General features: G+C 36.7%; 1 protein-coding gene across 4 annotated transcripts in view; it reads right to left on the reverse strand.

Annotated features, from left to right (window-relative positions):
- LOC116849070 (protein vein) overlaps positions 1–25,014 on the reverse strand; it is a 934,475-nt gene that overhangs the window by 238,716 nt on the left and 670,745 nt on the right. The gene's annotated exons all lie outside the window — the stretch shown is intronic.

Consider the following 25,014-nt stretch of genomic DNA (forward strand, 5'->3'; position numbering starts at 1 on the left):
GCGTTGAATCAACAGAGAGAGAGAGAGAGAGAGAGAGAGAGAGAGAGAGAGAGAGAGAGGAAGAGAGGAGGGAGAAAGAGGTCAGAGGGAAACGGGACAAAACTTGATCCCGGGACGCGCGCCACGAACGCGCGACTCTATAAAATATTCGCTCGGGAGCGTTTATTTCGTGGATTTCTGCGTGCTGCAAACTCGGGTGTGCGTGCATACGGGGGAGAGGGGTGATTGCGTGCGCGTGCGTGTGTATGCATGCGCGCGGTCCCAGGCGATTTTTTGCCCGTAGTATATTTCCGTTTTTCCGTGGCGTTTGTGCAACAATCCTGTAACATTTAGCATAATAGCCGAGCGACTTTGACTGGCGTATCGATCGTCTCGGCAAAGCGCTGAACAGCAACGCGCTAGCTCGCGGCTCGCGATGTTTACTCGGATCTCTCGACTCGCGTCTCGACTCCTCTGTCCCTCGTGAATGAATTAACGCGGTTCCCTTTGTAAAGTCGCACGCGCAGAGTCTCGAGCAGGGAAAGCAACGGTGGAATAATCCGCCTTACGTGCGCGGATTTGTAGCTCGCGGCGGGCAAAAGTCACTAAACTTGGCTCGAGGGAGAAGAGAGAAAGAAGCAAGCAAAGACAGAAAAAGAGAAAGAGAGAGAGAGAGAGAGAGAGAGAGAGAGAGAGAGAGAGAGAGAGGGAGGGAGAGAGAAGGGCAAGATAAAAATCCGAGGCCAGGGTGGAGAGTAAGGTGCACGAGAGGGAGAGGGGTCAGAATCGCGCGGAATCTTCTGGTACCGGTCCAGGTCTGGAAGAATGAAATTGTGAAGTTTCAAAGCACCCTCGAAGCTTTAAGCACCGGCGAGGTTCTCCGCGTACGCTTTACCTAGCGGAATTCCCCGCTTCTTTTTCCTCCCTCTCTTTCCTTCTCATCCCTTCGTCGCCGCTCGCTCACCCCTTCTACAGGCTGTAGCTCTTCCCGCCCGGAAGAGGACGTACGTTTCCTCCCTTTGTTCGGCGCGGATTCCAGTTCTCGGGATGGAAAAAAATAAGGTAAATTGAATAGATCTTGCGAGCCCTACGAAGAAGAAGCGCGCGCAAGCCAGACAGACGGAGAGCAAAGCTCGGACACACGCTCTTAGTTAAAGATAAGCGAAGGGGATCAGAGTGAGGGCAGGGACGGGGGTTACATTTCTCAGCGCTGAATACACTTTGAGAAAACCTTCGTTAGGAAGCGTCGGGCTCGTTTGGAGATTTCTCTGTTTCCTTGCGCGATCAAGGGACCTCGTAACGACGCGGTCGCGGGTTTGACACGTGCATAAAGTCTCCAAAGCGTTAGTCTTCTTAAGCTGCTGCTACAATGGGGTCATTCGCGCGCGTGAATCAGTCGGGCAGAGAAAGGAAAGTGGAGTGGAGGGAGAGAGAAACGAGCGTACGCGGCTTGCAACGTAGAAATCCTCCTCGCCGAGGTGCTGTCCGAGGACGGAAAAAGTAATAAGCTCGCGGATCGTTAAGGGGACAGCGCGCGCATTTTCGCCGACAAGAACCGCCATATGGTCCTTCGCGTGAAAATTTTACTACATCGCTTAGAAGAAGAAGAAGAAGAAGCCGCGCGTGCAGCCGGAGTCCCTTCGCAGTTTGCATCGCGACGCTTTACGTTTCTCACGTTTCGACGGCAGTTGACTGAGAGACGGTCATTAAATCTTTATGAGCGGCATACATCACGCGTTTGTTCCGGCGGAGTCGCAGATAAGATCGGCGTTCAACTCGAAGGCTACTCGCGACTCCTCTGCTTCTTTCCGCTTCTTCTTCGTGACTTTGTCCGGCGAGACGCGCGCAACGGGAGTATTTTCACAAAGAGGATTTTCGTTGCGAAGAGTAACGACAAAGAGTTTCAAAGGAAAAAGTTTTCGCCGCTTGGGAAGAAGCGAGGCGGCCCGCCTTCCACTACTACGTGCGTGCAGCTGCACACTAAAATCACTAGAATACAGAGTCTGGACAGAGTCACGGTATATGTATACAGTATACACAATATTGTCACTGAACTTTTTTAGTAGTATCAAATCTCCAGCGCGCATGCGTTGCATTGTTCCATTAGAAATATGGTTGGCTATGTAGGTTGACATATTTAGGTTAGTAAATAATTTATGTAAGTATTTTTATAATATATATATCTGCTAATAAAAGCAATCAATTTTATATCTGTAATAAAAATAAAATAAAATTACTTGTTACACAATAGCAATAAAAGATGATTAGAGGTGGAGATAGTTGTGTCATGTGTATATTGATGTCCAAATATTTCGGGATGAGTAACCAGGCTAAGGGCCGGTTTTTCCAACCTCTTGCTAAGCTAACTAACAGTTAACTCATACGTCTATCTTTGTTTCTCCTTCAAATTAGGTAGAAACAGACATAAGATTTAACTGTTAGCTTAGCAAGAGGTTGGATAAACTGACCCTAAGTCTTTTTCGTTTCCTGAAAGATGCAGACAGATAAAAGTAATTATTCTTTACTAAGTTATAGTTTGCACACATAGTGCAAAACTTCACATTATTCTATGCATTATCAAATAATTAAAAAATTTCTAAATTATAAATTCTTCATAATTCGTGTAACTTCATTTTAAATTATATTTCGTTATACGCGCGACTGTTAGATTAAAACTGAATATAGAAATATATCAATTGTTATATACAAGTAGTGAAAAATGTGAATAGATAAAAAAATAAAATAAAACAGCATTTAACGTACTATGAAGATCTATTCGAAGACTTTGTTTTGCGTAAAAGTCCAAATTCGCACGTAATTCATAGAAATCGTATATAAATTCATGTATCAATAGAATATTATAATTCCATTTCCAAAAACCAATATAAATTAAAGATCTGTAAAGAAAATTAACGATCGACATTTACATATAATTTTTGGTGAAGAATTATATTTTTGAGCACTGGTGTCTTCTTCAAGTTCTTTCTTCAAGAACTTTTTAATAAACAAAGAGCAACACAGAGTTGAAACACTGTTTGAAAATGAATCAGGATCATTATTTTAACAACATATTTCAAACCCGTTGCAATCGGCGAGGTCGTCCTTAATCTGCATAATTGCCGTTAAATTGATTCTGGTTATTTCGATTCAATCGATTTTTATTATAGAATCGCCTATCCCTGCTGGTGCTTCCATGCTCGGAGCGCGCGCTGCCAGCGAGCGCGAAGTCTCATCATCCCATATTACGGCGAGTTATTTTCCGACATTCGCAATTTCGCTCTACGTCCCATTGTCGACGAGTTCCCGTTTAATAGATCCTGTCGGCACGCGGGACAGCTTTTCACGCACCGGAGGACACATTCGAGCGTACGTCTCCCGCGAAAACCGTAACCCGAAGAATCTCCGATTCGTGTGCGTTGCATTTACACATCTCGCGGCAAAAGTAAAAAAATATCTATTTATACATATATGTATACACGCTCCGTCGTTACCTTTATCTCTAAATAAAAATATTTGTTCACGCGCGCGCGCATAACGTGCGCCTGTGTGTGTGTGTGTGTGTGTGTGTGTGTGTGTATGCGAGCTTGTCTATGTTACGAATGACGTAGCACGCAGCCAGGTCTCTCCCATAAATATGCATTCGCTTTAGTTTTAATCCGGGAAAAATATTCCGTAACAACGTTTACGCGTTCCCGGGAAAATGAAGACCGCATCGACAGCGTTTTCCCGACAGCAATTTTTGCACACACACACACACACACACATACTTACACGCGCTGCATGCGCCGCGTTATCTCGTCGGAAGAAATATTTTATCGCGGGCGATTAAGCGTTAGAGACACAGTTTCGCCGTGTCCTTCCGAAACTTCAATGTCCCGGGAGGGGAAGAAAAACGACATTAACGACGGCGGACGCGGTCGGTCGCGACGTAAAAGCCACCGCGCGTCGACCTGCTCGGGATGCTAAGAGAAGTCGATTCGCTTTGGATTATTTTCCGGACACCCCGTGCGTGCGTGCAAGCGAACGCGCGACCGGCCGTATCGAGCAAGCGGGCAAGATTCAATAAGTCCAGGTGGATATTGCTGACCCGAACTTACGCTGTCGGGAGGTTCTGAGCGGAATTCGAAATTCGCCCTCTCGCCGCCGAGCGCTGCTCGCTCCCCTCTCCCCCTCTTCCTCCGCAGGGTTGTACTCTGCCGGCCGCCTGATATTCCCCGCCGTTTTTTTTTTTCTTTTTTTCTTTTCGCTTCCCCACCATCGTGTGCTATTTCTCACGTGCGAATCGTGCTTCTTTCTCACGAGCCGAACCGCCGCCGCGCGCGCCCGTGAAAGAGGAGAGAGAGAGAGGCGGCTTCGACAGTTGGAGAAACGGCGCGATAATGCACCGGCCGCTTTATTCGCCGCTGGATAGAAAGAGCCGGATATTAGCGACGTTTCGTTACACCCTCGTGCAAAGCGATGCGGAGCGGCGAATCGCGCCAAACCGCCTCGAAATAATTTATGATGCGGCTATGTTAAATATTTTCCCGACTCTCCTCCTGGCTTCCCACCGGCCGACCGTAATTTTTCCTCGCGAATAAACTCGTTAAGATATTATGCGTCAGAATTTACAGCATCCGCTACGAGGGGATATCAGGATTTGCGCTTTAAAAGAGCTTTGCCACAATTCGATCTTCCCATCGCGGATGGTCACCGAAATCATCGCTGATTCGATCGTCAATTAAGTTTCTACATTATAAAAAAAGAGATCGGTCGGAACAATCAGAATCGAACTCAATTTTTTGATTGTATAATGAATTGCAAAGTAATTGCCTTGATTTTTTCAGCATTACTTTGATTTTCTTGTTATCTCTTATTCGTATCAAACGAGCTGAGTATTCAGCAAAATTGATTAATCATGATATTGATTTGATCGTGAAAAGTAACGATAACCAAATGAGTTGTCAAATCTACTAACGAGTAAGAATCTTAACTCAAACTTTCCTCCCAATTTTTGAAGTATACGTTATCTTCTATTTGTATCAAACGAGCTGACTATTCAGCAAAATTGATTAATTATGATTGATTGTTCCGAAAAATAACAGTAACCAAATGAACTAATTGCCTTGATTTTTTCAGCATAACTTTGATTTTCTTGTTATCTCTTATTTGTATCAAACGAGCTGAGTATTCAGCAAAATTGATTAATCATAATGTTGATTTGATTGTCTCGAAAAGTAACGGTAACCAAATAAGTTGTCAAATCTACTAACGAGTAAGAATCTTAACTCAAACTTTCCTCCCAATTTTTGAAGTATACGTTATCTTCTATTTGTATCAAACGAGCTGACTATTCAGCAAAATTGATTAATTATGATTGATTGTTCCGAAAAATAATAGTAACCAAATGAACTAATTGCCTTGATTTTTTCAGCATAATTTTGATTTTCTTGTTATCTCTTATTTGTATCAAACGAGCTGAGTATTCAGCAAAATTGATTAATCATAATGTTGATTTGATTGTCTCGAAAAGTAACGGTAACCAAATAAGTTGTCAAATCTACTAACGAGTAAGAATCTTAACTCAAACTTTCCTCCCAATTTTTGAAGTATACGTTATCTTCTATTTGTATCAAACGAGCTGACTATTCAGCAAAATTGATTAATTATGATTGATTGTTCCGAAAAATAATAGTAACCAAATGAACTAATTGCCTTGATTTTTTCAGCATAATTTTGATTTTCTTGTTATCTCTTATTTGTATCAAACGAGCTGAGTATTCAGCAAAATTGATTAATCATAATGTTGATTTGATTGTCTCGAAAAGTAACGGTAAATGAGTTGTCAAATCTACTAACGAATAAGAAGCTTAACTCAATCTTTCCCGATTTTTTAATAAGCTGCATACATTATCAAAGAGGATAATATAAAATTTTGTTAAATTTTTCCTTTAGGCATCGTAATAGAGCGGTGATTCAAAGAGAATCTATTTTATTTTAAATAAGAAATTAACGACTTCAACTAAACAATAAAAAAAAAATATATAAGTTAGCAACCAAAAGTGTCGGAAAACTTAAAAAAAAAACGGATATCTAGTCAAGTTCCAGGCAATAAACACAGTTGCATAAAACTTGAAGTGGTGAAGCTTGTTTGCTTATATTTCGCCGCGATAAGAATCTATCTGCAAGCGAGCGAGGTAGTCAATTTATCGATGGCGATTGAGTCGTGTATTCGATCATTATGGATGCGATTCGATACGCACTATAAATGCTTTAAAGCACCGTATAGACTATTTCTTTAATCCTTTAAGTATCACTGGTACCAATAGGGACCACTTAGGATCGGGCAGTTGAAACCTTATGTGTTATTAATGTGCTATTAAGAGTGTTTTTGACAATATTACATTAAAAAAAAGTTACTAGAATGTTACATGAATTATGCCTTAAAGAGTTAAGCACTTCAAAACGTTTGCAGTGTCTAATGGATCGTGCCCTATATATTGTAATTTATATAACAATCTTGAAGTTACTGTTGTAGTAATTGTTTCTAGTTGAACAAATTTCGCAAACATCCAGTTATCAAAATCATTAGTTCAGTGTACTTATCGCCTATTTATTTATCCTTCTATCCAGAGGTTACTTATATTATACAGGTTGATTAACCTTTTCTGTTGTTTGGAAAGATATTTGTGGCGTCCATGTAACTACATTTCAGTTTTTATATTAATCTTCTACCTTGATGATTAAATTTGTCAATTAAAATTCCTACATCCAACTGTTGAATAGACTTAATTTTCACTCAATTTGACGATGTCGATTGATATCAAATCATACCAAGCATATCAAATCATAGAAAATTGGTTCGGTTCAAACTAAGCAAATAATCAAATTTTCTTAATCTAAAAACTTCATTCATTTCATCTGATCTTATGATTAAATTTGTCCATTAAGATTTCTACATGTGACTGTTGAATATATTTAATTTTCATTCAATTTGACTCGATTGCGGTTGATATAATCAGATTTGCTTAATATAGAGACTTGATTCGTTTTACACGATTTTTCTGCTACTACATCGATCTGCCATGACATCAATTCGAAAATATATCTGCTTCTATTAGAATATTAGATATATTTACAATATTGTGCAAATCTATATGTCGATGGTGGAAATTAAAAGAAGCGAAAGATATCGCCTACAAAATCTAGTCTTTCTGTTCTTCTTTGTTTTATTGATTCATGTGATTGATATTCTTACTTTTTAGAACGCGAATCCATGAAAAATGCACGACCCCGCAATTTGCCACATGTCAGACAACCGTAAGATTTTAATTTAAAAAACAACGATTTCTGCATCGAGAAAAGTTTTCACGCGATTAACTGAAACTGGAATGGATGTCTACAGATTGAAATTGTCAAGATAGAAAAGATAGAACTCAGAAAAAACTACTTATGCCCTAAGAGTGATATTTTGCGATTTTGTTTTCACTGGTTTTCCCACGATAAATATATAAACAAAACTGCGAACTGTCTTTATTATGAACATGTCCCGATTTTTTCCTTAACATACGAATAACTCGTACAGCACGAGTAATTAAGATATTCCGAAAATTACGTTGCGATTTAATTACATTCATCGAAACCAACGGATTCAGTTCACTTATATTTCTACTATTACGATATTTTTTTCCTAATTAATTATTTTTTCTTTTTTGATTATCTTTGAAGATATCACATGATTTGCTGCATTATATATATGTGTCACTTTTTACATTGACGTTTTACTTATGATTAAATTTGTCAGTTAAGATTCTTACATCCAATTGTTGAACAGACTTAATTTTCACTCAATTTGACTCGATTGTGGTTGATATAACTAAATTTGCTTAATCCTTTCTTCTTTGAAGATTATATCACATGATTTGCTGCGTTATTCATGTGTTAAGACACTTTGTTTATGTCGTCCTATTTATCATGGGAGAAACGGTAGAAATAAAATCGCATAAGTACTTTTTTTAGTTCTATTTAAAATTGGAAATATATTACATTTAAAAAGAAGAAAATTATAATTTAAAAACAGTTAAATAAATTTTCCAGTTTTCCAATTTTCTCGAAATTTTGTGTTAACATCCACCATCCGTTATGAATTAAATGACATGTTATTAATTACATATTTTTTACAGCTATGTGATATTGCCATTTTGTGTAATTAAAGTAATTTTCTTTTATAAAATGATTGAAATCGAAGAAATGAGTGAATATGATATGTTCGTAAACGAGGTTAGGCTAAATGCTACATAATCACGTATATCAACTTGCTATGACAGATATGGTACAGTTTAGCATAATATCAGAAATGAGAGATCCATCCCTAACCCTGAAAAATCGCATATTACAATAATTAGAAAAACTAAAATCGCTATATTTTACATTTTTTTCTGAAGCAAGACAGCAATATCAAGTCATATTAATTAGAAAATAGTTTGAAACGATGAAAAGAACGTTTCTCAAGCTATACAAACATATTTATGTTGTTAGTTTATCCTATATTTGCGAACGTGCCGTGATACTGTGGCAGCTCTGCAATAATCCTGCATGTTTATACCTCAGCTACTGGTTTACAAAATCGTATCTATGGAAAAAAGAGACGGATTGAACTTAACGCGATATGTTTGGTTAAACAAGTTATGGTGGAGTTAAACAGAATTTCTAATTATTATAATGAAATATTCTGCATATATAATATTCTGGTTGTAACCAGAACATTTAGGTCGGAGTTTGGTGTTACTGAGTATGTAGTAATAACATCCAAGTGTCTAGTTATCTGTCTAGTTATGTGTCTAGTTGTTATGATTTACGAGAAAAAAGAGTTGGATTAACGTGACATGTTTAGTTAAATAACTGAACTAAACAGAATTTGTGATTATTATAATTAAATATTTTAGAACATTTAGCTGCAATATCGCACGGGAATAAAATTTTGGTTGAATGAACTAAATATCTGGTGAAATATAAACGAACTAGAATTGAGTTGAGGCTACCAAAATTTTGTTCAAGTTAACAAGATTTTTGCTAGATAAACGAGATTTCTAGTTAATCAGAACTACAAATGCAATATCTTAAACACGTGGATCTTGAACATTCGACTCTGTAAGGAATTAACCTTACAGAGCTTGTTCTATCCGTCCTGCACACGAGTATTGCGTAATAATTTTAATAAAATTAGCGAGATAACTATGGTAAAAATAATTTTTATCCAAATTATTTATTTTTTATAACAATAAATTATATTGTTGAAAAGTTATATAATTGTGTCTATTACAACATGTGTAGACAATGTATTGATCGGTCAATTAGAGAAGCGCGTATAGGGCAACCGACTTGTAATCTAGAGATTCTAGTTTCAAAACTCATCAGAGTATAAGAGAGTTTCGTAGGAATCTTCGTTTGCCGAAGTTGCCGCATACAAAGAAAATTGTCTGGTTACCTTTATCAGAATTGCACTGCAAGAGATTCTGTGTCGAATTTAACACATTTTACATGTTCCAACTTATCCAATTTTTGTATCCATTTAATATATGGACGAATATGTTAACAAATAATACAACTTATTTGTACAATTTGCACATAAAATATATCACCAAGAAGGTATGTTATACAGGGTGAACCATTTTAATCGACGGATCCAAATTGCTCCTAAAATACGCCAGCTACAAAAAAAATGGTTAAGACAAGAATTGTAGAGGACAACGGGGGTCATTTTACCGTGCTAATAATTTTGACCCTCAGATCGATTTTCAAGGTCACTCGAATGTCAAAGTCATTTTTTTTAATTATAACCCCTATTTTTGACACCGGATTCGAAAAGAGCAAAAAATTTTACGTTAAAAATAATATTTAGATTTTTTTTTCTGAGTCCAAGAAGGTCAAATAAAAAATAATTAAAAACAACTTAGAAGCTGTTAATGTTAATTTTAAAGATTTTTATGCATGATAAGTGTTTCGCGGTACTAACAAATAATAATAGAAGAAAAGTTGCGAAACGTTGTCATTCCATTTCCGAAATTGATGCGCAATAATCTCACTTTGATATGATTATTAATAAGGCGTAATAAATAAAATTTTAAAAATAAAAACAAACACTTTTAAAGTATTGCCTTTAACAATTTTTCTTTTTTGAGTGCAGGGTAACTTGAAAAATTTTTTTTAAATATGGCTGACTACCCTCCACGTCCACGTCGTTGTTTTCGGGTAACGCTAAAAGTATTGAATTAACATCTTCCAAGTTCTTGATTTGACCTTCTTGGACTCAGAAAAAAAATCTAAATATCATTTTTAACGTAAAATTTTCTGCTATTTTCGAATCCGGTGTCAAAAATAGGGGTTTTAATTAAAAAAAAAAGACTTTGATCTTCAAATGACCTTGAAAATCGATCTGACGGTCAAAATTATTAGTACGGTAAAATGTCTCCCGTTGTCCTCTACAATTCTTGTCATAAACATTTTTTTGTAGCTGGCGTATTTTAGGAGCAATTTGGATGCGTCGATTAAAATGGCTCACCCTGTATATAAATTGTGTTATTTTAATATTTAGAAGTAGTGTATATAAACTCAACTCAGAATAGTCAAAATAACAACGAGAATATGTTTTTTTAATTAATATACGAGTATATTATAAGTCTAGCACAAAAATCCCTACACGAGTCGATTTCAACACAAAATGTTTTCCTTATGTATATGGATAATTCGTTTCTCAACAAATAGTTTGGTCAATGTACTCAGAACTCAAATTAATTCAACCGATATTTCTTGCGCGTGTAGAAGGTTATCTCTATTTTTTTCAAAAACAATAGTTGAAATAGAATAGCAAAAAGTTTTGTCAAGAATTCTGGAAACTTTTTGGACATGTTACGGTCTCTCTGGCTCTCGAAATTCTTTGAAGTAGAGTCTCATATAGAACGAGTAAAAAGTGACAGTATTTTCATTCGCAGCCACATAGTGAAAATACCATCACTTGAAATCACAAGAGTGGATGTTTCACTCACGCTTAGAGTGGACTCGGATTCCATATGAGAGAATGTTTCATTCGAGTAGAGTGTATATATTCCTGTGTGAGGGTGAAGTACAATACATCAGGTCACCTTCTAATTTCGAGTGGAAATATTCACTCGCTGATTCAAAGCGGGGAATTCACTGAATGAGTGAAACATCACTTAAATTCGAGTGACTCGGCGGTCAATCTATTTGTTTATTAAATTTTCGCTCCGAGAAATTTAAAAGAGTAAATAGAGAGAGAGAGAGAGAGAGAGAGAGAGAGAGAGAGAGAGAGAGAGAGAGAATTTAGTACCTGAAACTCACATGTATTGAAATTCCCGCACGCGTGTTCTCTATTATTATCATCATGTTCTATCTGTTCATCTTGAAATCATGCAATCGCAGTTGGGATTTCACAGTTTGCATGCGCGTGAGAAATGGCGGTTCATCGTCAGTCGTGGGAGACGCGAGGAGTCAATAAATTGTCGTGTTGCGTCCACGTGGCGGACTCTTGGTGTTCCAACGCTAAACGAGCAAAAGAGCGTTTCGTGCCGTGGACTCGCGGCCGCTCGTATTCCGGTGCGTGTCGCAAAATCGGTGTGTAACGCGGAAGCGCGTAAAAGGCGGGTTGGCGCGGGGTTTTGCTGTTTTTTTTAAGCGGCCGCGGCGCGTGAAATTTTCCGCGAATTCGCTCTCTATCCCTCTCTCTCTCTCTCTCTCTCTCTCTCTCTCTCTGTCTGTCTCTCTTTTCGTTGTGCATTGCGCTCTTTTTCCCACTGGCACGATTTCGGCGGAAAGGCCGGCGAATGGTAACAGAGGCGCGCGATGAACACGTCGGCGTCGAGCAACAACGGCAAATCGCCGCTGTTTGTCGGCGCGATGAGCTTCAACCCCGCGGCCGTTGTCGAATCGTTGTCGGTGGTTTGCACGCCGTGCAAATGGAATAATGGACCGGGCAACGAAGTTAAGTGTGCCGGCCCGGCATGGAATTTAAATAAATTAAAAAGTTTGTCGCGAAGCGCATCTCGCGCGCGCAAATCCGCGCTCGTCCTCCGATCGCTCGTGCCCTTCCCCCTCTTTCTCCCTCTGCCCCTTCCTCCTGCTTCCGCTCGCAAAATCGGAAGTTTTCTCTAATGTAAGCAACAGTGAGACGAATTGTCGCTCGAGATTCGATTTCGCGACCCTCATACCCTCGGGGGATTTTCGTTGATTTTATCGAGAAAAAAATAGAGATTGTCCTTTCGTTTCTCGACGAGAGAGATAGATAGATAGATAGATAGATAGAGAGAGAGAGAGAGAGAGAGAGAGAGAGAGAGAGAGAGAGAGAGAGAGAGAGAGAGAAAGAGAGAAAAAAAGAACGAGAGAGACAGAAAGAGAACGAGATTCTTTTCTTGTAATTCCCATTCATTCTGCTCCCGGCGACGTTTTAATCACGATTTTGTGAAATATACACGGCGGACGGGTAACGACTGCGTTTACGGTACGCCGTTGGCCCCAGTAAGCATGAAATGGAGACTGGAGCACGGATGTCCGTGGTTGCCGTCTCACTCACGGCGAAATTGGATTGGTATAATCTAATTTAGTCCCGTTTTAATCTAGTAACATTCGCATCTTTCATTAGCGAGCTTATATACTGTAATACGCAAAAGTGACATTAATTCTACTTTCACGTGTCCCGAAACCGTGCGCCCTTGTACACGATATGTGTCGCAGTCAAGGAACAAAAGAAATCCACCACCGCGCTGCAGCGGGGGAGGGAGCATCGGTGGGAATTAATTACAGGTGAGGGGGTAATTATATGTCCCGAAACTAGTGAATTACGTCCCGTTCTCCCTCGCGGCGCAACCTCTCCTCCTTTGTAAGAGGATCTCGCCGACACTTCAGAATTGAATATTTCTCAAGCTAATGAAGCAGGAATGCAGTCATTGGTAATTTACAGCGATGCGCATGGCGCAGGTGCTGTCGTAAGAGGAGGACTTGCGGTGTGATATATACGGGGTGTCTGACGTGAAACATACGAAAGCATAAAGATGGAGCACGTTAACCTGAGCAAAACGATCATTTTTTAAACAATCGCGTAAAATTTCGAAATATTAACAAAAGAACGCGATATTGTGGCACAAGATTTATATGTGCAATCTCATTGAAAATGGCTGATACTTGTGATTGTTTCTTAATTAAACGCGCGGGATTCGAGAAACAATCGTCTATGTATCGCTCGCATCATTATTTTAACCTTTGTTGTCAGTCGATATTCACTGTTGCTAACAAGGAAACATCGCGAACGCGAACTCTTTGATTTTGATACACTTTTGTGAGTATGCAGAGTAAATCAATACATGAATAACGGTATATTCCATTTGTACTTTATTGCTATTTAAGGGGACTGGAGGGTCAGATTGCCTGAAAATTGTGCTTGTTTTTTACAATTTTTTATGACAAACTGAATGAATATGCGAAAGTGTCATTTTGACGTGTATTTATACAACTTATAAAGAGAATAATAATATCATTTTGACGATCAAATACTCAATATAAGTGTATGATACATGTAGTTAAAATATATTTCTCCTCCTCAAGGTCGTCATTTTGCAGTAATATCTTGACTCTCGGTGGTTCAATTTAACTGAATTAGGTAGACAATTTCCGTAAGCTTGTCGTTATCGTGTGAACCACTATAATAGAAATTGAGTAATAGTTAACAAAATTGCAAATATCTTAATGGAATATTATTAAATTTTCAGTTCTTTTATATTAAAAAAATTAATATTTCAAAATATTTTCACGAGTTTGTCAGTGGTTCACACGATAACGACAAGCTTACAGAAATTTTCTACCTAAAATTCAGCTTAATTGAACCGAGAGTCAAGATATTACTGCAAAATGACGACCTTGAAAAGAAAAACGAAATATATTTTAACTGCTTGTACCATACACTTATATTGATCATCATATGAATATTTGATCATCAAAATTATATTTTTTTTCTCTTTATATGTTATTATATGTTTATATGTTTATATGTCAGTTTGTCATAAAAAATTGTGAAATAACAAGCACGATTTTCAGACAATCTGACTCTCTAGTCCCCTTAAAGGTATGATCTACACTTTCAAAGTAAAAAGATTCCACTTTTTCGTGTATTACTCTTAAATTAAAGAAGATAGGAAATAATTTTTCGAATAAAAGTTTAATGGTAAGTTAAGAGTTATAAATTGACATAAGCATGAATAAAAAAATATGTTTTTTATTGTAAAAAAACTTTTTATAGATCTTTTTTTATTTATATTTAATTTACATTTTATTTATACTTAACTTACCATTAAACTTTTATTCGAAAAATTTTTTCTATCTTCTTTAATTTAGAGTAATACACGAGAAAATGGAATCGTCCTCTACTTTGAGAGTGTAAATCATACCTTTAAATAGCGATAGGACACGAATGGAACATATTATTATTTATGTATTGATTTACTCTACATACTCACAAAAGTGTATCAAAATCAAAGATTTCGAGTTCGCGAGTTCCCTTTGTAAGAGACAGTAGAAAATCTGCTATTTTTTATGAAATCGTGTCTACAGAGTTATATACAGTTTCTGGTAACTCAGGAACCACGGTGTACAGGATTAAGTCAAACTGAACAAAAAATTTCTTTACCATTTTGCGAACAATCACGTAGAATTCTAAGTTATTAATCAGAGAAGTTTCGTGAATAATTACGCGATTTTTTTAATTCAATAACTAATCATCTACGTTATTTGGAAAATGGTAGAGGATTTGTTCAGTTTTTGATCTAATAAACAAGCATACAGCGATAGTCATCACAGTTTGTCTACCGTAATGGCGTAATCATTCACGAATTTCTTTTTTTATTAATAATTCAAAATTTTACGTGGTTGTTCGTAAAATGAAATTTTTAGAGAAATTTTTTGCTCAGTTTGATTTAATTTACCTGCATACTGTGGCTCCTTTGTGAGTTACTGGATATTCTGTATATGTATGTACATATATAGAGTATTTAGCGTAACGATCCGCACAATTTTTTAGACACCTCCAACGGTTTAAAAAAAACATTATAAGATAAACATTTATCTGCTTTATGCAGACTACAACTTGATAAAAAAACAATAAAAAAATTCTTTAAAATTTTTTCTTTGTAAATAATCAACTCACATTTAATTTTTTAAATGGTGCAATCTCTTTTGCATAATATTATAGAGGATTTTGAGATGAATTTAACGCACTATAGAAAATGCCACTTTTATTAATATTTATTATTAAATGTGTAACATTATTTTAAATGGTAGTACTTATAAATAGAGCATTTTTCTTATTACAAAAATTAATGTCTGGTACGGCATACTAGATAATTATTTAATTGAACTGTATTTTTACAAAGAAAACTTGACATCACGTCGATATTTACACTTTCTTAATATATAATTACCAGAACTATTGCGAAATATTCTCTTTGATATAAAGAGTGTATATTTTTAACAGAACAGTTGCCCATAATGCATAAATAGTTTAAAATTATTTTCAGTATATTTTTAGAAATCATGTTATAGATAACATATGGGCCAGTCTGATGGCTGATTCGTTCTCCGGATCTATTTCCGATGGATTTCTTCGTGTAGAGGTTTTATCTACAAACTTTTGTGAATCAAACGTCAATTAATAATGTTCAAGATCTTTAAGAAAAGATAATTACAGCTGCTTTGGATTCAAATAGTATAATATAATTGCTACTACACATAGTAATTTGTTAAGAAGAGCAGAATTTTGTTTTACAGAAGGAAGCAAACAATTTGAACATTTGCTTCTATAAGTTACATTTTTCCTATTGTTTTTGTATTATTATTAATAAAAGTGACATTTTTTAATAATGAGTTGAATTCATTTTAAAGTTCTTTATAATATTACGTAAAGAAAGATTGCACGCTGCCATTTAAAAAATTTAATATAACTTTGTTTGTATGAAGAAAACATCTGTTTTAATTTTTTTATTGTAAGTTGTACTCTGTATGAAGTAGATGAACGTCCATTTTACAATGTTTTCTTTAAACTGTCTAAAAAATTGTGCGCTGAACCGTTACGCTGAACAACCTATATATGTATATATGTGTAAATGTATATAAATGCATGCGTATATGTATATATGTATATATATATATATATATATATATATATATATATATATATATATATATGTATCTATATATATGTATGTATACATGCATTTATGTATGTATATGTATGTGTATAATATATATGTACGTATGTGTGTATATACAGGGTATGTATATACAGGGTGAGCCAAATGTATGGATACACTTGAATAAATCTTGAAGATTTTCGTAAAAAGTGAACTAAACAAAAGTTGCTCGAGCCTAAAAGAACTATCCGCTGGTGACCTTGACCCCAATCTTCAAGGTTATTTGGAGGTCAACTTTGATTTTTTAAGTAGAAAAATATATTTTTTATTACGAAATTTTATTCTACATAAGAAAACAAACAACTTTTGTTTGAAAAACTTTTTCATACGATTTCTGTTTTCTAAGATATTTACGGAAATATCTACAAAATTATTGGTTTCAATAACTTTTTACTCGAATTCTACCAACTTTATCGAAAAATAACTAGATATAAAAATTACCTATTTTCTTCTTATAGAGCTTTGAGAATTTTTTAGAATTTTCTAATTATTCTCTAATTTTTTAGTAATGCATTTTTCTGCATTTTCTTGAAGTACTAAAAAGTTCATATAAAATTTTGAAAAAATTCTCACAGCTCTATGAGAAGAAAATAAACAATTTTTATCTCTTGCTATTTTTCGGTAAAGTTGATAGAATTCGAATAAAAAATTATTGAAATCAATAATTTTGTAGATATTTTCGTAAATATCTTAGAAAATAGTGATATAAACATTTTCTTCAAATAGAAGTTGTTTGTTTAATTATGTAGATTAAAATTCTATAATAAAACATACATGTTTCTATTTAAAAAGGCAAAGTTGACCTACAAATAACTTTGAAGTTTGGAGTCAAGGTTATATCTAAGGTTATCAGCAGATAGTTATTTCAGGTCCGAGCAACTTTTATTCAGGTCACTTCTTCCAAAAATCCTGTCCTGAAGATTTATTCGTGTGTATCCATACATTTGGTCCACCCTGTATATGTGTATATATGTATACATATGTATGTATATATGTGTGCATGCATGCATGTATGTATACATATATTTACACTGAGGGAAAAATTACCTTAAAATCAACAAATATTTCTTTGATGGGTGCCATTAACATATTTACTTAAATCTAAATTTTTTATTTAAATCAAGTATTATTTACCTGATTTAAGTAAACAATATTTGGCTTAAAGAGAATTTAGATTTAAATAAATATGTTAATGGCACCCAACAAAGAAATATTTATTGATTTTGAGGTAATTTTTCCCTCAGTGTATATATGTACATATGTATGTATGTATATAATATGTGTGTGTGTGTGTGTGTGTGTGTGTGTATATGAATATATATACATAAATATATATTCTCCACGGTACTCCTGATGACGGTGGTTGCACGCTTTCCCGCGTGGCAAACAGACCCTATCTATTCATCGGGTCGGCTCCATTGTCGGGATTCTGGGCCGCTGGAAATACCCTAGCAGCAGCAGCAGCAACGAACGACGGCGTCGTCTGCTCTGCTGCTGGCTAAATCGCACGTAGGCGTGTAAACGTTCCTTGTACTCGCGCGCTCCGTATGCCGCACTATCGTCGACGCCTGACACACCGCGCCAACGACCAGAGAGGTCCATTGAAATTCACCGGCACGCCGGCGACGGGGCCGAGGGAGGGCGCGTGTTGGGAAATAAAATTAAATAATAATATCTCGACCGTCGCGAATCAGTACGACTCGACGCGCGAGTTTACCCTTCTTGACGTGTTTGCTTGCGCGCACGCCGTAAATTTGCGCTAAATCTACAGTTTACGAGCTTAATGCAGTTAGATGCGCGAGTATAGAGCGTAAACGTGCGCGGTCCGAGTGGCGTATAATACGCACGTTCACCGTGGAGAAACAGAGCCGGTCGTTGTTGAACGTCCAAGAGCTTCGACAGCAATTATGCGCTCGACGAACTCGCGACAGTTTGCAACTTGGAAGTTCGAAGACGCGCGTCGAGACGCCGACTATTTCCAAGGAATACCATAAGAGAGTCGTCACAGAGAACGGAGGGTCGTCCTGGGAAATGTTTTTGTCATAAGTTGGATTCTCGTCGCGTCTCGTTGCGAGTTGAATCGGCGTCGGCGTCGGTGTCCCGTAGTGTTGTAGTGTAGAATAGTAAACGAGCCGCACCGGGCGCATCCTTCGCATCCTTTGAACCGCGAATCACCACAGACCCTTACGGCATGGCCACATCGCAGTCAACTATTCGTAATTAACGCGATCAATTTACCGAGGCTAATTACAGCGGTGTATCATGAAGAAGAGTCCATGAAGGCTCATTGAGACTGTAGAGGAGACAAAGGCATATTAGGGACCGGTTTGCAAAACGCTTTGTTTACCTATTGTGAATAGTGGAAATCGTCAAGTATTCTTTTTAGAATATAGAAACTTTTCTCTGACCTTCTCACATTAAAATAAAAAAATATTGTAGTGAAAAAAGAGAGAAGTCCGAAAATAGGTGAGTAAATTTTTGAACGTTCCAAAACTTTGTATTGACGTTCTCCATTGTAAGTGAATAAACTTAAGTGACGTGTCATTAATTAGAATGAAGTCTTCTGCAACTGCATGATGTACCATTTGGTGTAATATGGAATGATAAAAATCACTCATGAATTGATTGAAATAGGAGAAATAAGCGAAGTATTTTCGTAAAAATGCTGCACGAAATCACGTCTTGTTATGACAGATCTGATATAGTTTAACACAATGTTTCACAAGCTGCACGAACATATGTATTTTATATGTTGTTAATCTGAGCTGCACTGGACAGCTTCGCAACGATAGTGCTTACATCTCATTTATATTAGAGAAAAGAAATATACGATTTACAAAATCGTACTTAGCTTAGAAACATAGAGGAAGACTATCTCTATCTTTCTTTTTATACTATGAATGGCAATAAGTGGCAAACAATTTTATTATCAAAATTCCAGAAAGTTTGTTCCAAACTCCTTTACATTCTCGATAGACTTTACAACGCATGTAGATTTGTTTTCTCTCTACCGCGACGTCGTCGTACAGAGAGAGAGAGAGAGAGGGGGAGGAAGAGACAGAAACAGAGAGTGAGGGGGAGAGAGAGAGAGAAATGGGTATTCGCGGCAACATTTGTCGCTTGGCTTCCGCACGCGAAGATCACCGAGCTGTTATTCTTCGCACTTGTTATACACGCTAACCTTAACACGAGCGTTACGGACGAACGCATAGGGCGTTCTCTGCTCTCTCTCTCTCTCTCTCTCTCTCTTTCGCTCTGTCGCTGTCTTCATTTATACATTTCCGTGCGTGCGAGTGGGACACGTCTCCTCTACTGTGGAGACAATGTGCCCGAAGTACTTTGAGGATCAGCCACGTCCTCTCTGTCTGCCTCTCTCTCTCTTTCTCTCTCTCTGTCCCTCTCGCTCTCTATCTATCCCTCTGCGCCTCAGTATCCTCCGGTGGTCTTCGCGCTCAGGTAACCGTGCATAACGCGCCTGCAGTTACTCCACTGCGCCCGCGACTCGCCCGAGTAGTACAGCAGTAGCGCGCGTGCATACACTCTTGGTCCGTCTGCTCCGTCCTTTTCCACTTCAGTCCGGTTTGTTTATTCAGTCCGCCCAGGCGAAGCTCTCGCACGGAATCGCGTCACGGTCGCTGGCTTTACTTTCCAGTTTGATGCATTCTCTCTTCTTTGCAAAACAATGCTACGTACGACGGTTTTCTACGGCACTTGAAACGCGTCCCGTCGTCCGGACCGTTTCGCCGTTGTCGTCTCGTTCGCGATGACGAACCTATGTATGATGCACGTGCACGTGTGTATGTATGTATTAGATGAGCAAAGAAGTTCTGAGCTTTTTTTCGCAAAATTCAATCTTTATTCAAAAACAAACAAAAGGATATTAATCAGCGAAATATTCCCCGTTTGCATGAATGACCTTTCGCCAGCTTTCGGGTAGCTTGCAAATTCCTTGACGATAGAAGTTCAGCGGCTTTGAAGCGACAAAGTCATCAATGTATTTTCGTATCTCTTCAAATCTCACGAAATGTGTATCAGCCAAGTGATGCTGCAGCGACCGGAATAGGTAGTAATCGGAAGGCGCCATGTCTGAGCTATACGCCACGTGCGGGAAAAGTTCCCAGCCTAACGCAAAGATATGGTCCTGAGTCGCTTTCGCAACATGTGGTCGGGCATTGTCATGAAGCAGGATCACTTTACGACTTCGTCAGCCAGTAAATGGCCTCTTTTCTTCTAATGCATCTCTCAAATTGGTCAATTGTTCAGTACAAATCATTGTTGTTCAGTACAAATCATTTCAGTGCTGCTCCAGCAGCATTTTTCTTCAGATGAAACGCGAAGTGGATGGAAAATCGAATATGCTCTTTTGTTATTGCCATCGTGAACGCTACTAACTTTTGAGGTTATGTGCATCAAACGCCAAACCGCATGGCGTTTTAGAAGCTAAAATGTCAACGCTTTAAAACCGCAAAAGGGCGGGAAGATAAATAAAATTTAAATTGTTGTTTCGGTTGTATGAAATCTAAAGCTCAGAACTTTTTTGCTCACCTAATATATGAGCGCGCACGAGAAACGGAAATTAAAATCGCGCGATCGATATGTTTTTACGCGCTTTACTCCCCCGATATCTCGCGTTTCATTCGTTGTTGATGTATTTTAATATCTTAATCGTATCATCCGCACTCCTCCATCGCCAGGGTTTTAATTGCCGGCGCTTATAGCTTTCTTTCCCGTCGCATTTAAATCCCCCGTTTAACGTGCAAGATTAAAATAACGAACGATGCCCTCTCCGTTCAACTTATCGCGGGCGACAAGTCGCCTTGGAATTCGTCAGTGAAAGAGTGACGCGGTAGTTCTAGGATAGCGGAGGGTATTAAAAGTTTCGGAGAGCTTTCCCAGCCGGGAAATGAGGGAGCTGAATCGGCTGGTGGAGCGTTGCTTAAGCGATTCCATCGATCCTCTTAATTAATTCCGCAAGAACAGTGAGTCGTATATCCGTGACACAAGTCCTTCGACCTTGTATGCGCGATCTCTCTCTCTCTCTCTCTCTTCCCCCTCCCCCTCCCCTCGCGAGCAAAGCGAAGCGAGGCACAATGGCACGAAAGACGAGGCAGCAACGGGAACTATCGTTCTTCCTCGTAGCGTCCGCGAAGCTCGCCGGCACAACGAAGAAGAGCTTACCTACCTACCGTAATTGCTTCCATCTCGTCATTCCGCTGTGCCCCGAGAGCTGCACCGGCTCTCCTAATTGTCTCTGTTTTTCCTCTCTGCACCTCCGGGCGTGAGAGAGAGAGAGAGAGAGAGAGAGAGAGAGAGGGGGAGGGAAAGAAGGAGAGAGAATATTAAACGCGCTCGAGGTGTCCGTCCGTCGCTTTCGTCGTTCCGCACGTCTTATCGTGATCCACCGAATTATTTTCGATTATTCTTATCGTCAACCCCCTGCCCATCGCTGTAATTCCCTTTAACTGCCGCGTATTTTGTCGATCTAAAGCGCCACGGAAGATAAAGTTATCCGTAGTTTCTTTCGTCTTCCTCCGCCCGTCCGTTCAAATCCCCGATCTCTTGTGAAAATTTGTTGTTTGTCTTTCTGTCTTTTTCTCACCCTTGCTCTCTCACGGCGGTCACTATTCAGAGCTTTAAAAAGGAAAACAAAAATATTTTATATATTTACTAGGGCTCAATGTGTAATATTTGCGCTGAAAAACAATCGGGTAAAACAAACTAAGTTCTTGTGTTGAGCAAATTTGGCTGCATCAGCTATGCAATCGAATGAAATTGAATAAAATTAAGTTTGTTTAACAATTTCATATATTGGAATTGCAATTCAAAAATTAAAAAGTAGAAGTAAAATGTCAACAGGATTGAAATTTAATTATATAGACGCTGTAAATGTTCTTTCATTTACGAAAAAAGTTAATTTAACTGCATAATATGAATAATTATTTTTTACCCCTGAATGGAAAGTTAAGTAAATCAGACAATAAGTACAATAGCTTTGATAACAATAGACGTTTACAAGATTTATTCAACTAAAAAAAATTATTACAATAGTTTCTTTAACCTTCTCTGCCCAAAAATTAATTTCTCACATTTAAAAAAGTTTACATATATGTAGGATTTAAAACTAAAGTACTCAACACATATGAGGTGAAATATATTTTACTTTTCTAATTTTTTATTTTCCTAAAATAGGTTTGTGACTCTAAGATCATGTTAGGCAGTTACTGTTGTTGTTAACATATTAAAAAAAAAAGCAGCCAAATATACGAAAATATACAAAAAGAAAGTAATATACTTATAAGTACGTAAAGTTAATAGTAAAAGAACATGATATTTTTTGGTTATATTTTATTAATAATAATTGTATTCTAGAAAAAGTAAAAATATCAGCTAAATAGAATCGTATTACGAGATATGTGATTTTTATCGTGACGATTTTGTATCTGATCGTAATTGGCAAATATTTCGCAAATATTATGAAAAAACATCACAAAAGTTAAAAGTTCTTCAGAGAGATAGATGTAAGACTAAGAAAATTAAAACTTTGAAAGATTTAACAGTTCACTTGAAAAATAAAATTGATTTCTAGCGAAGTTGTTATGGCAGTAAGATAGATGATTTTTAGTAAAAAAGTTGATAGAATTCATAAAAACATTGATTTGCTTTCTTAGGAATTCCATAGTTTTTAGTTAAAATATTTTTAGAAATGGTGACATTAATATGTTGGCATTATTAAATTATAATATTAATATAATGAAAATAACGCTGACGTTGACATATTCTTAGTATAATGACCAATAAAGATATAATTCATTAAACATTCTTTATCATTTAGTTTATAAATATTATTTGTCCGATATAATTTTTTATTTTCTTCCTAATATAATTAAGTAGAGTTGTAATAAAATAAAGTAGTTCTAATATAATGTAGTAATGAAATAGAATATCTCTAATTTATAATATAATAATTAAATTAATCGTCGCTTTGCGAATACCAGATCTATTTGGACTTAATATCTTTTGTATCTTGTTTATACTTTTTTATCTTTCATAACGTATCAATATTTTATGGAAAAAATAATTTACATATATAATAAGAAAAAAATAGAATATATTCTTATCCGGAATTACGTAAAAATGCAACTCTATTATGAATCCAAATTATCCAAATAGATCTTCTATGTGCAGTGTGATAAAACAATCCGTCGAAAATTGAAAGATCATAGCAGTAATAGTCGATTCTTATATTTCTTATATTTCTTATATTTCTTATATTCTTATATTTCTTATATTTAATTATTTTAAGTCGAATAGGTCCACAATTTTATTTTAAACCGTAAGCAAGTTAATTAACCATAATCGATTATTATAAGAATAATTGACTATAGTTGGTTAATTCACTTATGGCTTATGACTTAAAGCAAAATGGTACACCGACCTTAACCCAAGTAATAGGATGACGTCAAATTAGATTAAAGATATCAAAAAATGCCTATTAAACGTATGTTAAAAAGTAAACTTTTTCAGAAACATATCCTTTCAATACAAATCTTTCATAAACGTTTTTCTATTTTAGTAATGCAAATTATTTGTGTGTTTCCATTGATCACGCACGGTCGGTGTATTTGACAACTCCTTTGGTTACCGTTACTTTGCGGGATAGATGAACATCATGATTAATCAATTTTATTGAATACTTAGCTCAAATCATTGATATCGTATATAAGATTCTGGAATTTATTCACAGAACGTTTAAATGTTTTCATAAGATGACCAGACCACGATTTTTCATCTTTTGTCCCGAATTTTTTCGAGTGCTATTCGGGACACCGATTTGCCATCATTTTCAATGATTGTCAAATAATTTTTGGATCTTTTTATCCCCCTTCCCCGCCCCTCGCTTCACAGATTTATGAAATGGCCCGAATTCAGAGTTAGGAAATTTGGTCATCTTAGTTTTCAGAACATACGTACTGATGTTCCCTTGAGGCTCTGTATTAACTCTTGTTCGTCCTCACTTGGATTATCCATCGGTCTCCTTATCAGTTAAATTATAAGTCTTTGATTGAGGATATCCAGCACAAGTTTTTTCGTCTCGTTAGGTATCGCTTGCGTGACTTTATGCCTGTGAATATCGATCGGAATTGCAGCGACACAACTTTTTAACGTTTGAGGAACGTCGTATACTTCATGATTTAATGTTCATATATAAATTAGTGAATAGTACTATAAGTTGTTTTCAGAAATTCTGCGTTTACTTTGAGCGTTTTGTCTCGAGATTTGTGTAGATTTGATATATTCTATGCTTAATTTCACCGAACGAATTATGGAAAGTACAACTGCGTTAATCGTCTGTACATTTTATATGAGTATTCTCGCGCCATTGATATTTTTTTGTAACTCTTCTAATATTTTAAGAAATTTCCTAATCGTCTCCCTATTTAATGCTAGGATATGTCGTTAATTGGCTCTATAGTGTATTATATATTGATAGACTGTGTCCTCTCTTCACTATACTTATATTTATATACTAAAAGCTATTATTCCCGTAAATAAGTGGAAATTCAAATTAAATGTGCCATAAGTAGGAGATTAATAACATCAGAATAATATTGAAAGAATTAAAGCAATTATTTCGTTATATACAATTCAGAAATTGAATTTATTCAACTCGAATCTAGTTGTTTAAAGACCGATTGTTTCAATCTCTTGCTAAGCTGATAGTTGAATCATATGTCTATCTTCGTTTTTTCTTCAAATTAGACAAAGACAAATATATGATTTAACAATTAGGTAGCTTACCAAGAAG

This window comes from Odontomachus brunneus, unplaced genomic scaffold (genome assembly GCF_010583005.1).
Source record: "Odontomachus brunneus isolate Ranch 3 - 2012 unplaced genomic scaffold, Obru_v1 Obru_scaffold_105, whole genome shotgun sequence".
NCBI classification, from domain to species: domain Eukaryota; kingdom Metazoa; phylum Arthropoda; class Insecta; order Hymenoptera; family Formicidae; genus Odontomachus; species Odontomachus brunneus.